This window comes from Pipistrellus hanaki, assembly GCF_964339955.1.
Source record: "Pipistrellus hanaki genome assembly, chromosome: 11".
Lineage (NCBI taxonomy): Eukaryota > Metazoa > Chordata > Mammalia > Chiroptera > Vespertilionidae > Pipistrellus > Pipistrellus hanaki.
This window is the reverse complement of record NC_140513.1, coordinates 13,606,346-13,622,499: the sequence shown is the minus strand read 5'-3', so window position 1 is coordinate 13,622,499 and position 16,154 is coordinate 13,606,346. Positions and strand designations below refer to the sequence as shown.

Below are 16,154 nucleotides of genomic sequence, written 5' to 3'. Positions count from 1 at the left end.
TCTAATCTGCGTATAGACCACTTCCCCTGTTTCGGAACTCCTTCTTCTTTTCTTCTTCCACTTTGATCAAACCCAGCTTTCCTCCCGGAAATCTTCTTGGACTCCCCTTCCCCTTAGAAGCTGAGCTCATCTGAGATCCCAGAGGCCTCTTGTCTCCCCTGTCATACTATATTATGATCTGTTTCCAAGTCAGCCTCCCCCATTAGACTAAGATTTGCTCCCTTGTATCCCAACACTTAACCTAGGGCTGGGGCCACAACAGCTCAAGATTCACTAAAGGAAGAAACTAGTGAATCACGTGTGTAAACACACTCATGCACACCTTCACATAGAACTGGCTAAGAGTGCAGGTGCTGCCATCTATAGGCTAAAAGAGTATTGCACTCTTTTCTAGGATTTGGGTGCAGGGAGTCCCAGAGTTTTAAAACTGGCTGGGTTTAGAATTAGAATTAGCCCCAGCTAACTAAACACAAGTTGGTCTGTTTTCTATTTTGGACTTAAAGCTGCAGCAACTTAAAAACAAGGTCCACAAACCGCTGACTCTAGTCCATCGCCCACACACCCCAGACAGAGCCATAAAGAGAGGCGGCTCCTTCCGGCATTCAGATCCCAGCCCAGGCTTGCTAAGTGGCTGTTTGATGAATTACATCTTAGAGCATAGGGAGAGGGGGCACTTTCTAACAGTCAGAGCTGCCCACCAGTGCAAAGGCTGGTCTTCAGGTAAAGAGCTCCCCATTAGTGAAAGTATGCAAGCTCCCAGGAACCCCATCTATCTAGAAGGTGACTGCAGAGGAGCTTTCTGTCCTGGGGTGTAGGGTAGGGGTGATTGGGCAGAAGTGTTTTTCTCCTAAAAGACTGCTCCCCGCTCACGGGGAGGACCTTCAGATTTGGTGGGAGAAACATGGTATCTGACCAATAAAGCCAGAAGGGTTCAAATGGCCACCCAGTGAGAACAGTTAGCATTTTCTGAACACGTGCCAAGTGTTAAACTCTGACATACATTATCTCTCATCCTCACAATAACTCTGCCAGACAATATCATTGTCCCCATGTTGTGAAGGATAGACAAAGCTCAGAGAAATGAAATTATGTGCTGGCAGTCACACCGCTAAGGTCTGGGCGAAAGTTCCTATCAAGTCAGGCTGCCTGCCCTACATCTTGGTCTCACTAAATTTCAAGATATGAGGCTGGGCCTCTTGCTCACTAAAGAAAAACATAAAGCTGTGGTTACTCCAGATCAGGGGTTAGCAAACTTTTATTGTAAATATTTTGGCTTTGCAGGCCCCATCCCTTCTCTTTTGCATATTCTTCCTGGTTTGGGTTTGGGTGTTTATTTTGTGTATATTTTTTAACAACCTTTTGAAAATGTAAAAAACCGCTCAGCTCAGAGGCATGCAAAAACAATTTAGGGGCTCCCCAGGGCTATAGTTTGCAATCTATAGGTTGAAATTGCTGTTTACAGTCTTAAATATAAAAACTTCAGGTGGAAATGTTTAAGCCAAATGCTAGGTCCTACAGCTGTATCTCCCCCCCCTCCCCCCCCCCCCCCAGATGGCTTCCTATTGAGTCACGCTCTCGTAGAGAAGAGCTGGCCCTACTCTGCTGCGATACTAGGCAGCAAAATATTTCAAGGGCTGTTCAGATTCTAGAAACTCATAGCTGTGGACCAAATAGTTCAACTCAGTGTTTGGGAAGAGAAGAGAGAGGCACATACAATGGGTGGGAAGAGCCTCAAAGATAAGACATTAAGAGATCTAGGGCCCTAGCTGGTATGGCTCAGTGGTCAGTCTGCGGACTGAAGGGTGCCAGGTTCGATTCTGGTCAAGGGTACATGCCCGGATCGCAGGCTTGGTCCCCAGTGGGGGGAGTGCAGGAGGCAGCTGATCAATGATTCTCTCTCATCATTGATGTTTCTATCTCTCTATTCCTCTCTGAAATCAATAAAAATACATATTTTAAAAAAGAAGAAAAAGTAAGGTCACTATCTTAAAGAGAGAAAGAGAGAGAGAGAGAGAGAGAGAGATTTGTGATCTTGTCTGAGACTTGAACAGGGATTTAGACTCTTCCTGTACAAAGTGAAGGGAAACTGGTTAGGTTTTTGCTGTGTGCTTCAGGAAACTCACTTGCCATCTCTCTCTCTCTCTTTTTTTTTTTTTTAATATATTTTATTGATTTATTACAGAGAGGAAGGGAAAGAGATAGAGAGCTAGAAACGTCGTTGAGAGAGAAACATCGACCAGCTGCCTCTTGCACACCCGCTACCTGGGATGTGCCCGCAACCAATGTACATGCCCTTGTCCGGAATCGAACCTGGGACCTTTCAGTCCACAGACCGACGCTCTACCACTGAGCCAAACCGGCTTTGGCTCACTTACCATCTCTGAGCCTGAGGATCCCCAGCCATGGCCAAGCAATTCCCAACATCCAAACTCTAAAGATTGGAGCCTGGAAACTGTTTTGAGGTGAGAATGGAGTCAGGAGATTGGTCTTCAGCTGAGTGTCACCATTATCACAACAAAGTCAAGGGGACACAAAGTCAAGCCCTTCTGTTCTAAGCATAGAGGTAGAGCAGTGACCTGGTTTAAGTTCAAGGTCTTATGGCAAGTGCCAAGCAGAAACTAGAATGAGAACCAGCATCTCTCTACCTCTTCAGCCTGGATCTTAACCATTATAGGTAGTTTACTGATGCTGAACTGTGCAAATGAATTTCTGTAAATGGTCCCTGAGCTAGAATTTTTAAAATATACATATATTTTATTGATTTTGTACAGAGAGGAAGGAAGAGAGATAGCGAGTTAGAAACATAGATGAGAGAGAGTCATCAATCAGCTGTCTCTTGCACACCCCCTACTGTGGATGTGCCCGCAACCAAAGTACATGCCCTTGACCAGAATCAAACCAGGGGCCCTTAAGTCCCCAAGCCGACGCTCTATCCACTGAGCCAAACTGGTTTTGGCCCTGAGCTAGAATTTTGATAACCAGCTTCAGAGGCTCCCACAAAGACCATCACCCTCATGCATGGCTGATGGGAATAAAAATGGCTGCAACCTTTCTGGGCACCAATTTGGCAAAATGTAACAAAACCTGTAAAATACGTCATTTTGACCCAGATACTCCAATTCTTGGGTACCCTTCTAAGAAATAATGAAAAAAATAATAATGTATATGTTCATTACAGCACTGTTTATAAACAGGCTAATAAATTCCTAATGATAGAGGGTCAGTTAACTGAACCATAGTATATTCACTTCTTAAAAATAATTATAGAGTGATTAGTCAGATCAGCACATATTTTCATAATAAAAAGGTAAAACCTGATTTTTTTTTTTTACAAATAAAATGCATAATTTCACTTCTTTAATTCCCCAGACTATTGGAACAAAATATTTAAAATAGCAATAGACATGCATTTATCTAATTATGTTATAGTATACTTTTAAAACTTCTTTAAAAATTAAATTTAGAACCCTAGCCAGTTTGGCTCAGTGGATAGAGCTGACTGGAGTCCCAGATTCGATTCGGGTCAAAGGCACGTACCTCAGTTGCAGGCTCAATCCCTGGCCTTGGTCGGACGTGTACAGAAAGCAACCAATCAATGTGTCTCTCTCACATGGGTGTTTTTCTCTATCTGTCTCTCCCCCTCCCCACCACTCTCTCTAAAAATCAATGGAAAAATATCCTCGGTGAGGATTAACAACAAAATTAAACTTACAGTCCTGAAAAATATGAGAAAATATTTGTTATACTGTTGAAACAAAAAGCCAGAATAGAAAATTATAAATGTGGTATGACCACAGTTATGTGAGGGTAAAAAAAAGTACTGAAAATATCAGGAAGGAAATGTGCCCAAATGTTAGCAGCGATTTTCTCTGGTTGGCAGAATTATAGACAGTTCTTACTTTTTATACTTTTTTATTTTCCAAATTTCCTATCATCAACATTTGTTATAATTAGAAAAAAGAAAAAAAGGTTCTTGGAAGAGGGGAGGGAAAATCGCCCCATATTCCATGGGTATCCCCCCCATAGCACTTTGCTACTCCCAAAAAATTAACTAGTATTTACCCAGTACCTACCAAAGGCCCAGCCCAGCCACAGTCGCTATGGAAGGAAATGAAGGGCCAGGCTCCACCTTGAAAGCTTACACATATATCATAAAAATTTTCTTTGCTTGGCAAATAAACTGGTCCCACATGATACCCTTGCTGAGGCTGGAAAGTAATAAAGCTGTTTGCTCAACAGCAGAATCAACAAACCCATTCCCACTGGTGTGGTGCCTTCATCAGAGTTCCCTCAGAGACACCATGGCTCAAACCATTTCTGGAGTCCCTTTGGGAATAGCACATGTCAGGAATGCTTTACAGCCCAGGAAGAAAACTGCTATTCCTTAGTCCAAGCATTGAAAGCAAGAGGCACAGAGGCGCCTTCTGAGGCAGAAAACGCAAGGCAGCCGGCAGGGGTTGGATGGAGGGCTCAGGGAGGAACCTAACTGGCCATGTGGCCTGGGCAAGAGAATTCTTATCTCCGGGCCTCAATTTTCTCACCTGTAAAATGGGCCCACAAAGACAACCTCAGGACTCTTATGAGGCTCAAAGAAGAAAAAATAAGTCATTTCTCTAGGCCAAGCCCCAGTTTCCTCATCTGTAAAACGGAGCCATTATCACCTCTTTAACAGGGCTGTTAAAAGATTAAACAAGACAGTATGACAAAAGGTGAGAATACATAGTCAGCATGCTACATACATATGATGGCTATGATTCTTATTGCTTGTAGAACAGGGAATAGGATACATAAAGGAATCAGGCCTCAATTTACTTATCTGCAAAATAGGGCAACCAGTTCAGTCCACAAAGACCAAATTCATGAATAATGGTCGACTCTCCAGCTGGCACTGGCACAAGTAACTTAAACACAGACAGCTGCTGTGGGCTCACTTTGTGCTCCCAGAAGCACAGATCCCATGTTCCTGCACTGAGCAAAAAGCCCTCTGACTCAAGGCCACCTGAACCCAGAAAGCCTGACATCACCCTGTCCACCCCCACTAGTGCAGAGTGAACACCAAGGCCAGAGAAAGGTATCTATTAGCACAGATCACCCCGTGCTTTGTTGGTGGCAAAACCAGGACCATGCTCACGCTTTTCTCTGCCCTGCCCTTACGTTGCTGATGTGGCCCCAGGCAAAAGGCAGAATGAGGAAGAGGGGGGAAGCCCGAGAGCAGCAGGAACCCAGCCTGTCTGTGGTCTCCAAACTCACAAACCACATCAGGCTGAAATATGACACACGCTCACGTACTTGAAAGAGAGGAGATATTTTTACTTAACATCCCCCAGCTGCCTAAACACTGGTCTCTTTCTTTCCCTCCCCCCAAAAATGCATAACTCCTGGGACCTGCTTCTTCCTGCTTCTGCAGGCATTTTTTTCAGGGAATAACTGTGGGGCACGGATTGGGGGCTTTCCCAGAAAGCTTTCCAGAACATGGGCTCAAATGGTAAAGGGACAGCCGACTGGTCCTTGCTGGGTTCCCAACTCAACAGGTGACCTTGGGCAAGTCTTGCCTTGTCTGAAATACAGGAAAAAGTGAGCTGGAGTCCTCTTGATAGTACGGGAAAGTGTTTACAAACAGCCCTGGAGGCCCGGACTGAACATCCCAAGCCATGCACACTGGCTCGTGTTCATTGTCCAGCCACAACAAATCTCCCCCATCAGTACTCATGTCAGAACGAGATGGAACCTTCTGGAGAATGTCTGCAGTGATTAAATCTCTGGCTAGCTCATCAGACCTCTGGAGTCCTGGTATCATCACCCAATAGTCTCACAACCCAAAGCACATTATTTAGCCTCTCCAAGGGGGATAGTAATATCGAGTTCAGAGGAATGGTTGTGAGGAATCAATAAAGTAATTAATGTCCCAGAGATTGGTATTCTAAAAGGCAGCTTTCTATTATTATGATGCAGATCAATGCGCGACCCCCCCCCCCCCATTTTACAGAGAGCCAGGACTTGTCCAAGTTCACTCAGAAGAATTAAGTGTGGCTCCACCCCCAAGTCAGTGCTTTTAACTTCTCTCAGTCCTACAGTCTTGAATAAGAATATTTACACCCTTAGAGATTATAGGGTTAGGCTGTAAAGTTGCTTGAAGAAAATCAAAGACCAAAGCTTCAGCCAAGGACTACAGACCATGCATAAATCATCTCTATTACTTGGCAATTTCTCCTGAAAGACCCAAACTGCCCACACAGATGGAGCAGGGGGAAGTGACCTACTGACACTGGATGGCCAAGACGTTGTGAAGGCAGCCAATCAACAGCTCTTGCTTATGATAGTTTGGCACAAGTGCACACACAGCTGTTAACAGCAGCTACCTCTGAGGAAAAGGGGGTTTGGAGAGATGAAAGTCACTCTATACTCTTCTCCGTGTTTGAATCTTTAATGATATAAATTTGCTTAAAAACGAATTTATATCATTTATATTAATGATATAAATTTGCTTTAAAAAGAACACAGCAAAACTCAGAATAATTTAGCAGCTTTATCCAATAGGTATAAGCCTGTTGTCTGCTCTTAGATGAAATTTATGGCAAGTTTGGAGATCTCCAGCTGGGCTTTTAGAAACTGCCACTCTTGCCAAAACCGGTTTGGCTCAGTGGTAGAGCATTGGTCTGCGGACTGAAAGGTCCCAGGTTCGATTCCAGTCAAGGGCATGTACATTGGTTGCGGGCACATCCCCAGTAGGGGGTGTGCAAGAGGCAGCTGGTCAATGTTTCTCTCTCATCGGCGTTTCTAGCTCTCTATCTCTCTCTCCCTTCCTCTCTGTAAAAAGTCAATAAAAATATATAGAATCTGCCACTCTGATCCATCCTGGGACCATTCCTCTGGTTCAGACCTGGCCTCTCTTTCACTTGACCATGTGACACCCTGCTGGGGTCTCCCTAACTCCAATCTAGCCTCTTCCAATGCATCTCCTACCATCAGCCACCAGATTGAGAGATTTAATCTTTGCTCTAGCCAAAATCCTTTCTCAAATCCTCATTGTCTTTAAAATAAAGTCTAAACCCTTAGATTACAATCAAGTTCCATCTTTACTTAGTCTCAACTCCCATCACTCTACCCTTCCCCCATCCTCCATTATAGCCAAGTGGATTGCTCAGAAAACCTCCGTGCCTTTGCACAAGCTGTTCCTGTTTCTTAAAATGTCTTTCCCCTCAATCTCTTTATCTCCTGGGACACTATTACTCATTTCTGAGGCCTGGGTCACCCAGACATAGTCACTCCTCTTACAGACTATCAGTGTCCCATGACTGTGTCGACCACTCTAGATGGGAAGTATCTTGAGGATAGTGAGCTTTGTCCTCCTCAAGGGTTCTTGGGCCCCCACAGGACAAGGCATTCAAGAGTACTGAATCAAGGAAGCAGGGAGGAAGGAAATGCCATGAGAGGCAAACCCTGCAGCCTCCCTTCCAGGGAGCTGCCTGCTTTCCAAGTTCACATTATTCCATAATAAAAAAGACTATGGAAAATTCTGGAGTAAAGTTTCCTTCCCTGATTCACAGGGAAACCTTCTTTGCTGCTGTATAACTCACGCCAGTGCCAACTCAAGCTCCTCCGGCTGTTTTCAATTTCTCTGACATTTATAAATAGTGAGGCCTCAGAAAAGAAAATGGAGTCTCAAGGGAGCTGGATGCCCACAGTCTCTTCTCCTTCTCTTTCTCCCCTGTTCTAAGCCTCTTCCTCTTAACATCCCCAAAACACCAACCAGCACCTCCAAGTGTGTATAAAGGTGGAGGGGAAGTACTTGGTCCCTGAATGAATGGAAACTAAAAAAAAAGAGTCTAAGACCCAGTGGGAGTGGCTCAGTTGGTTGAGCGTAGTCCTGTGCACCAAAAGGTTGCTGGTTTGATTCTTGGTCAGAGCACATACCTGGGCTACAGAAGGCAACTGATCGATGTTGCTCTCTCACATTGATGTCTCTCTCTCTCCCCATCCCCCAAGACTCTCTCTCTTCCTTCTCTAAGCATATCCTTGGTGAGGATTAAAAAAATCAAAAACTATTAAAGAGGGGGGGGGGAGGGAGGGAAGAGTCTAAGGTACCACCAGCTAGAGGGAGTCACCTGAGGGCCCACTGGAACTGGGTCCCAGCCCTGCCCCTCCCTCTCTTTGTGACTATGAGTCTGTCACCAACTCTCCGCGCCCTTCCGGTTCTCTCAGCTATAGCATGGGGCTGTGGTCAGACTTCAGCAAGCTATGCACACTCTAAAGTACAGTGTAGGAAAAGGTCGCGGTGCCCTGGTCAAAATGTGATCCTGAGATAACAGGATGTGCAGGACAGAGTCTTTGAGAAGTCCTCCAGGCCAAACAAAAGCAGAACCTCCCCCAGCAGCCCTGCCTTCTGCTCTGAGGTAGATGCCTGGGCAGAAGAGGGACTTCAGAAGATGTCCCAAAGCTTCTAAGGACCCAGGCTTGCCCTTAGGCATGGCCCAGAGGTCTGGGGACCCAGGGAGAAAGGGAGATTCCAATCACTCCCTTCAGTTTTGAAAGAAGTTTGCCTGTGAGTCAGGGAAGGGAACAAGTTCTGTAGCACTGAGAAGACCACACCTACTGGTAGCAAATGCAAGAAGACTTCCCACGAGGACAAGGAAAACTTTCTAACAGTTCTGGGTCCAGAACGAGGAGGTGGGAGGCTCCTCACCACCCAGGACGAGCGAGAAAAGGCATTATATTACCCTGGAGTCAAGAATACGTGGAGCAGGCTCCCCAGCGGAGCCACCGCCCAGACCTCGGGCGAGGGATTACCTGCAAGCCAAGTGCCTTGCCGCGGTAGCCCTGGGCTCAGTTCCACCAGCCGCGGGGGCGGGGTCGATGTTGGCAGCACTGCGGGGCCTGTGGGTGAGGCCAAATCCCCTCCTCCCCTGCCTAACCCCCAACCCAAACCTCCTTGGTCCTCTGGAAGACAAGCTAGGTGAAAGAGAAAGTCCTTTTCCAGCGTTGCCCCCGCCGCCCAAGGTCCAGGCGCCAGACCGGGAGGGGAGCTCTAGACAGGAATGGGAGTTGGAGGGAGTGGCCGGGGGGGGGGGGGGGTTAGAGGGGGAAAGAAGAACCCATAGGACTGAGATCTCCAGCTGACCAGATTCCCAGATGCCCGGGATCGTAGCCGCCTCCTTCCCCTACCTGCGGCTGCGGCGCTGGCGACGGCGGCTGCAGGGTCCAGCTGTGCTCAGCTGGTTCCGGGAGGGCCGGGCGAGAGCTTGCGGTCGGTGGGCCGGGATGGGCAGGGCGCTGACCGGAGCCGCCTTCAGGGCGGGGCGGCCAGGGTAGAGGTGTAGGGGGGAAGGGAGGGGGCAGGAGCGCCGGCCCCTCCCCTAGGCTGCCCGGAGAGTGGCGACACTGCCTTCCACTGCCTCCGGGGTTAACCTTCTGTCTCCAGACCAACCCTCGCTACTTGCCCAGGAAGAACACAAACTCCCAGCTTTAGATGCGAGGAAACTGAGGCCCGGAGTACTCCAGGCACAGCTGCTGGAGCTTGGAGGGGGAGGAGCGACTGGGCTGGGCTGGAGTCTGAGAGCTCAGTTGGGATGGGCAGCATGCCATGTTCCACTAGGACCAGCGGAGGCTTATTTCAGCTCCCGTGAGGTCCTACTTCCCAGGCAAAGTCTTCCGCGGGAAAAATGAGCTACTCACAAAAGCAGACAAGCAGAAGCTAGACCCGCTGAAGGGAATAAATACGAAGGATGATTCCCAGCCTCATTCAGAGAGAAGAAACAAGAAATGGCAAATTGCATCCCTGTCCTTCAGTTAAAACAGGGAGCAGAGCTTCGCAGTCAGGCCGCCTGGGTTGCAACTCCTGTCCCTAGTCCGTAACTAGTGACTTAACATGTCAAAGTCTCAGTTTCCTCTCTGTAAAATTGTGATTTCATGGGGCTGTTGGGAAGACTCAGTGAGAGAAGGACTCAGCACAATGGCGGGTACTGTGAGTTCTCTATTAATGGAAGTTCTTGTTAGTGTGAAGGCAGATATTATTTTAGGTGGTTAAGCAAATCCACAGTTAGAAAGATGAATGCAAGGCAATGCAAACAAGTGTAATATTTTATTTATCTCAAAGCACGTCACATGCGTTTGAGAGATAGCCATTTAGGATGAAGCAGGACTACAGTCCTGGTGCAAATGTGGGTTCCCAGGCCTCCTGCAGCTGCTCTGGGGCTCCAAGTCAGGAGACTCTCACAACAGGAGACTGGACTAGATGACCAAGATGTCCACTCCCAGCATAGGTGCTGGCACCAGCCCCATGTTTGGGTGGGTTAAATCTCCCTCTAACACCAGGTAACTGTCAGGCTGGGAATGAGAGCAGAAACGTGAAGAGGCCAAGAGCAGAATTCCTGGGGAATCCCAGCCTGGCTCTTCCTCCTGACCCTTCTCATTGTACAACACTTGCAATTACAGGAACCATTTCTTGAACACCTGGTCCATTATCTAGGCTTCCCAGATGCTACCCACTTTCCACCTCACTTCCCTACCCCTGCACCCAACATATACACACAAGGTAGGCATTACCAGGTGCAGTTTTGAGAAAGGGAAGCTAAGACATAGAGAGGTTTGAATAGCTCTCCCGAGCACACAAATGACACCACACAGACTGTCTTTGGCCCTCTCTCCTTTGCTCAATGTCCTGTGTCATATTCTGCCACCCTTCCTGACTTGGGAAACTCTGCCCAGTTCCACCTTCTCCCATAACTGAAGCAGGATGCCCAACTTCAGGGAGGCTCAAACCCTCTCTGCCATCCCTGCTTTTTCCAGACTCCTGGGGCCCACTGTGGGGTAGGTGGGGAGAAAAGCAGAAATGCAGTCTGTTTTGGCTTTGAGCTCTTTGATTACAACTTCCAGCATACACATGTCCTGTTATTATCTAACATATCATTTCCAACCCTGGCAACTTCTCTCAGGCCCAGAGAGGTTAACCTCTGAATCTCTGGGTCCACTGAACTGGAGAATGTCATATTGGATGGAAGGGACACTGGAGAACATCTGGCCCAGCCCCTCAATGTAGAAATGGGGAAACCCAGGCCTAGAGAGCAGAGACTTGCACCCATAACTCTGTGATTGCTCCATTTTGTACTGGAAAAGTCCGTAAACCTAGGCTACTACCAGAAATAATTTAAAATGATGATGATGATAACCAATGTTTATACTAGAGAGCCACCCAAATGCCTAGTGTTTTGCTTTGCATACATCAACACATGCATTTCATGGGTGGTCAAGCTGAATCTTGGTCTGACTTTTCAGTCAAGGTAAAATCTGCCTTGCACGGATGCTTAGAAGTGCCCTCTGCCTTGGTGTCTTATTCTCATTTCTTTCTAGATTCCTTTTTGTACTCCTCCTGCCTTGGGTCTAGGTCTCCGTGAAGCCTCTTTGCCCTGAATCTTCACCTTCAGAGTGAATGTCTTCTGGTCCTTGCTGATATGGATCTCCTCTCGTAAAAGAATTCCGATGCATCCTTTTATCAGAAGTCCACCTCCTCCCCAAGAATGAGGAGTTGGGAAATAAAGGCCATACCTAGGCCATGCAGTAGACAATTTGGCGCTGCCTAGTCCCTCTTCTGAGAAGGCCTCTCCCCATCCACAGGGGTGACCCTTGCTAGGCACCCAAGTTAGTACTATAAATTCCACCCACCCAAACACTGTGGACAGTGTTAAGAAAAGTTACCATAACCAACCTGGGTTATCAGAATTTGGGGTTAGAGTTTGGGACATAACCATTTTGGCTAATTAAATAGCCTGGTGAGGACTGGTTATCTCTGAAGGCTAACTTCACCATTTGAGGTGGCCATATTCCACAGAGAAAGCCAACGAGACCCTCATCAACTGGCTAGATGGGTGTGGAGAAACTCAGAATGGAGAAGGCCAGGCTAGCCAGGGAAGACTTCTGGACTTGTGAGGCTTTTTTGGCTAAGTATTCATTGAGCATGGAATGCCTTATAACAAGTTCTTAGAAGTAGAGCAAAAAATGGAAAATTTGTGCCAAGGATTAATTGAGAGGGTGCTCTCAGGAGATCCTGGAATATCCCCAGGAGCCCTAGGGCAGGGATACAGTGGGCCCCGGGGTCAGACCAGAAGCAGGACCCGAGGAAATTGGGGAGCTACTCTCACATCCATCTTTCACTGCTGCCCATCTTATTGCTCTGTGTCTCTTCAGACAAGCATTTCTGCTTTCAGTGAGCTAAAATCTCTGCCTGTGACCCATAGCTAACTTGGGTCAGATGCCTACCTTTTATCCAATTAACTCTAGCCAGAAAGACAGGGTCCCACTGCACAAACCTGGCTGCTCCCACTGTAACCTGTGGATGGAGAGAAAGAGGCGGGTGGGAGAGGAGGCCAGGCAGAAAATACAGCTTCACTAAGCAGAAGGACACATCTGCCTTGAAAGGATGGAAAGAATAAGAATGGAGGTGAGGAATGGGATGGCATCTGCTAAGGGCACAGAACAAGCAAAGGTGCAGTGGCTGGAGGAAGTCAAGCCTGGAAGAAGGGAAGGAGTCTTTATTGGCTCCAGCCTCTGTCCCTTCAGTGGTGTGCTAGAATCAGCTTGCAAGAGCTGGTTGTTAAATTTCCAGGAATTTTGATAGCTACTTGTTAAACACAGCCTTCAGTAAAAATTAATTTGTATAAACTTATAATTAAACTAGAGGCCCGGTATATGAAATTTGTGCATTTGGAGGGGAGTCCCCCTCAGCCCGGCCTGTGCCCTCCCGCAGTCTGGGAGCCCTCAGGGGATGTCCAACTGACAGCTTAGGCCTGATCCCCGTTATATTACCTATTTACCTATATCGTGGAAATGGTATATAATTGTGTACTATTGCACATAACTTCCCAATTCCACATTCAGTAACATCACACTGGTAATCTGAAATCAGCCATGGTGGGAGAAATTAGCAAAGGCTGCAAATTGAGACTTCCCTTCTCCCTGATCCCAGAGCCAGCTGTTTAACATTTACCAGCACACAACTACCCATACCTTGGGTTCCCTCATTCATCCCTCTACATTGAGTGCCTGTTTATGTGTATCTCTCCCTCAGTGGTTGGGAGCTCAGAAGAAGAAAAAAGTGGTTGCTTGATTTTCTAATATATCCCCAGTGTCACAGAACAGAGGATTAGCAAATTTTTATTGAGTTAATTAAGCAGTAAATGAGGGAAATGGGAAATGAATTTGGGATGCATCAGGAGGACTCAGCAGAGGGTTGTGCTTTGAATTCCAAGAGCTGCCAATTCTAACGTTTTCTGAGTCCGTGGGCAGGAATGTTTTAATGATAACTTAGAGTACTGGTTCCATGTGATCACTGTCAGCTCAGCCACAAAACCCACAGTTAAACTTCCACTGGATCCTTGGCAGGCACAATTCTGTACCTGTGCCCCATCAACAACGCCAGCATCAGCCTGAGCAAGGTCACTGTTTCTCTTATCCAGCAGCAAATCTCCCCTCCATCCACCTGCCAGCTTAGAATTTAAAGGAAGTAGCAAAAGCACCTAGATGTCCTTTCTCCTTCTACCAGGCCTGACACTGCTGTCCGAAGCTGCACACAGGTGGTCCTAGGACAGTGGCACTCATCATAATAGCAACTAAAATTGTAATTATAGCTACCACTTTTTAGGCACTTATATTCTAGCTGCATTATTATTTCAATTAAGCCTTACAGCTGTCATTCAGGTTAGGTATAATTATCTTAAATTTTTCAAATAAACAGGCTCAGAAAAGATAAGTAGCCCGAGTAAGCCTCCAGAGCTGGGTGAGTGGTAAACTGGGATTTGAACCCAGGTCTGTCAGCAAAGCCCAGCTTCTTTCAACGTGAAAGAAAGTCAAGGGGAAGGGAGGTCTTTTCCATGCCTCCTATTCAGGATCAGGAATTATTTCATTTCATCTGGACAATGTTAGGGCTTGAGGTTAGCCCCGTCTCTGTACACTTGATATACTGCTTCATGACAAGTCACTGTCTCTTTATATGGAAGTGATTTGGAGTTTCTTGAGAAATGTAGACTTATTTTCAGAAAGACCGTAAACGTCTCTGCTGTAGAAATAAAAAGTAACTCATAAAACCCCTTCAATACATATCAGAAAGATCTTGGAGGCAGTGCTATTTTTGTATTCTTTCAAACTGTACCCACAAAAGGAGTTTATGTTTTCTGTTTTTTCCTTACTGTTATTTACTTATTGCTTTTCTGAGTACCAGCTATGTGCAGGCCCTGCATTTGGGGCTAAGGGGATACAAATAACTCAGTCATAGACTCAATCTTTGCAGGGTCTGTGCCAAGGAAACACATTTACAATAGAGTGTTATGGGAATTAAGATAGAGGAAGGTCAGGTGGGGATAGGATGAGAGGCTGGGGGGACACAGGGTCCAAGGAGACTACAAAGAAGGAGATAAGATAGACTTTGGAGGACACCTCCCTGTGCCTCAGTTTCTTGATCTGATAATTTTGTCCACCTCAAAGAGTTGTGGGAAAATGAAATTGTCCATATCAATTGCTTGTTGCAAAGAGTGGGGGATAGAAAAGAATCTGTAAACAGTAGCTGGTATCATATGGGAACCCTGTAGGTAAAGGGATGAAGTTGTTTGAGATGAGTGAGGATGTCCCAGAGTTTCTGGAGTGCAGAGAACATGGACTGAATTATGGAAGACAAAACCAGACAGCAAGAAGATAACAGGGCAGCAAGAGGACAACGGAATTCATGGGTGCCTGCTCCGAGCATTATCTCCTTCAAATGTGACAACAAATTCCTCAGATTGAACTATTCTCACTCCCAGTTCACAGACAGAGAAATTGAGGCTCATAGAAGTGAGGTCACTTGTTTACATTGCACAACTGGGAAACGGCAGAGCTGAGAACCCAGATTTCATTCCAAAGCCTCTGTCTCCCACTTTTTGAAGTGGGGCTGAGAATATGCCAGACTAGAGGGATGGGGAAGTCATCAAAGGCTCTCATGCAGGAGACTGACACTGTTGGAACCGGATCAAGAAAGGGCACAGGGGCCTGCTGGCCTCGCAGCCCATGCCTGCCAGGGATTTAGCAGGAAGAACTGGCTTTTGTTCTGGATGAATCAGCCCAGCTGTTTCTGAAAGCCCAGCCCCACTCTTCTGGGCTCAGCAGACCAGAAGGCATTCAGCTGTCCCCGCAGGTTACCAGCGGGGTGGGAGGGACAGTACTTTGCACATTGAACTACAGTATATTATCACAACACAGAACAATGGGCTTTTCAATGTTGTGCTGCCGTCTCATGCTCCATGCTGCAGTGAAAACACACAGGCCTTAAAGGCAGATGTTGGAAGGACAGTTCACTGGAACTTATGAGACAGGGGCCCTGTGGCTCTCACTGGGGCAGGACATTCATGCTGAGGCCATTGCAGCAGATCCTGGGACTGGGAAAACTCCTGGTTTGATGAGCCAGATGTAAGCTCTCCTAGAAATCGTTACCTCCAAGGGGATTTGGAGAAACTAATAAAACAAAAGAACAAAACAGAACACATACAAAACTATCCGTAACTGCTGACTGGATTAAGGTTTTAGTCTAAAGTCGATCTCCCTTCTCCACTTTCCTCCTCTTGCACTTTGCTCCTTCTCATTTCCCTTCTCCCTACTCTATTGTGCTTCTTTTCCATTTCCTCCCACTTCTTCCTCTTCTCCTTTCTCAGCATTGTTTCAGCAGAAGCGGCACTTTGCTGGAGACTAAATAGCCTCACCAGAGGAATTGGGACACCCAACTTCACTCCCCACCTGCCTCTTTCTTGCGGGATGAACCTTTCAACTTCCATTGTCTCATCTGCAAAATGGGACAGTAGAAGTAACAATTTCTAAGAGCAATTACATCTGGCTCATAAAACCAGGAGTTCCTCCAGTCCCTGGTTCTGCTACACTGGCCTCAGCATGAATGTCCTGCCTAAGCAGAACCAGAGGGCATCTGTCTCATAAGTCCTTCAAAACATTTCCCTATAGGTCAAGTCACTCCAGATTACCTTATTTTTACATTTGTAATTTGTAAAAAAAAAAAAAAAAAAAAAAAAAAAAAAAAAAAAAAAAGTCTTTAAAAACTCACAATGCAAATGCAATCACTTTAGATCAGGGGTCTTCAAACTACGGCCCGCGGGCCACATGCGGCCCGCAGAGGAGTCTGATCC

General features: G+C 46.5%; 1 protein-coding gene across 3 annotated transcripts in view; it reads right to left on the bottom strand.

Annotated features, from left to right (window-relative positions):
* GSN (gelsolin) overlaps window positions 1-9,479 on the bottom strand; it is a 51,915-nt gene extending 42,436 nt beyond the window's left edge. The window contains exon 1 of one of the 3 annotated variants that reach the window (XM_084897920.1): window positions 9,163-9,479. The gene's annotated coding sequence lies outside the window, so the exon portion shown is untranslated. The remainder of the gene's footprint in view (window positions 1-9,162) is intronic. The other 2 variants (XM_084897919.1, XM_084897921.1) reach the window with 2 other exon arrangements.
* Between the last annotated feature and the right edge of the window lie 6,675 nt (window positions 9,480-16,154).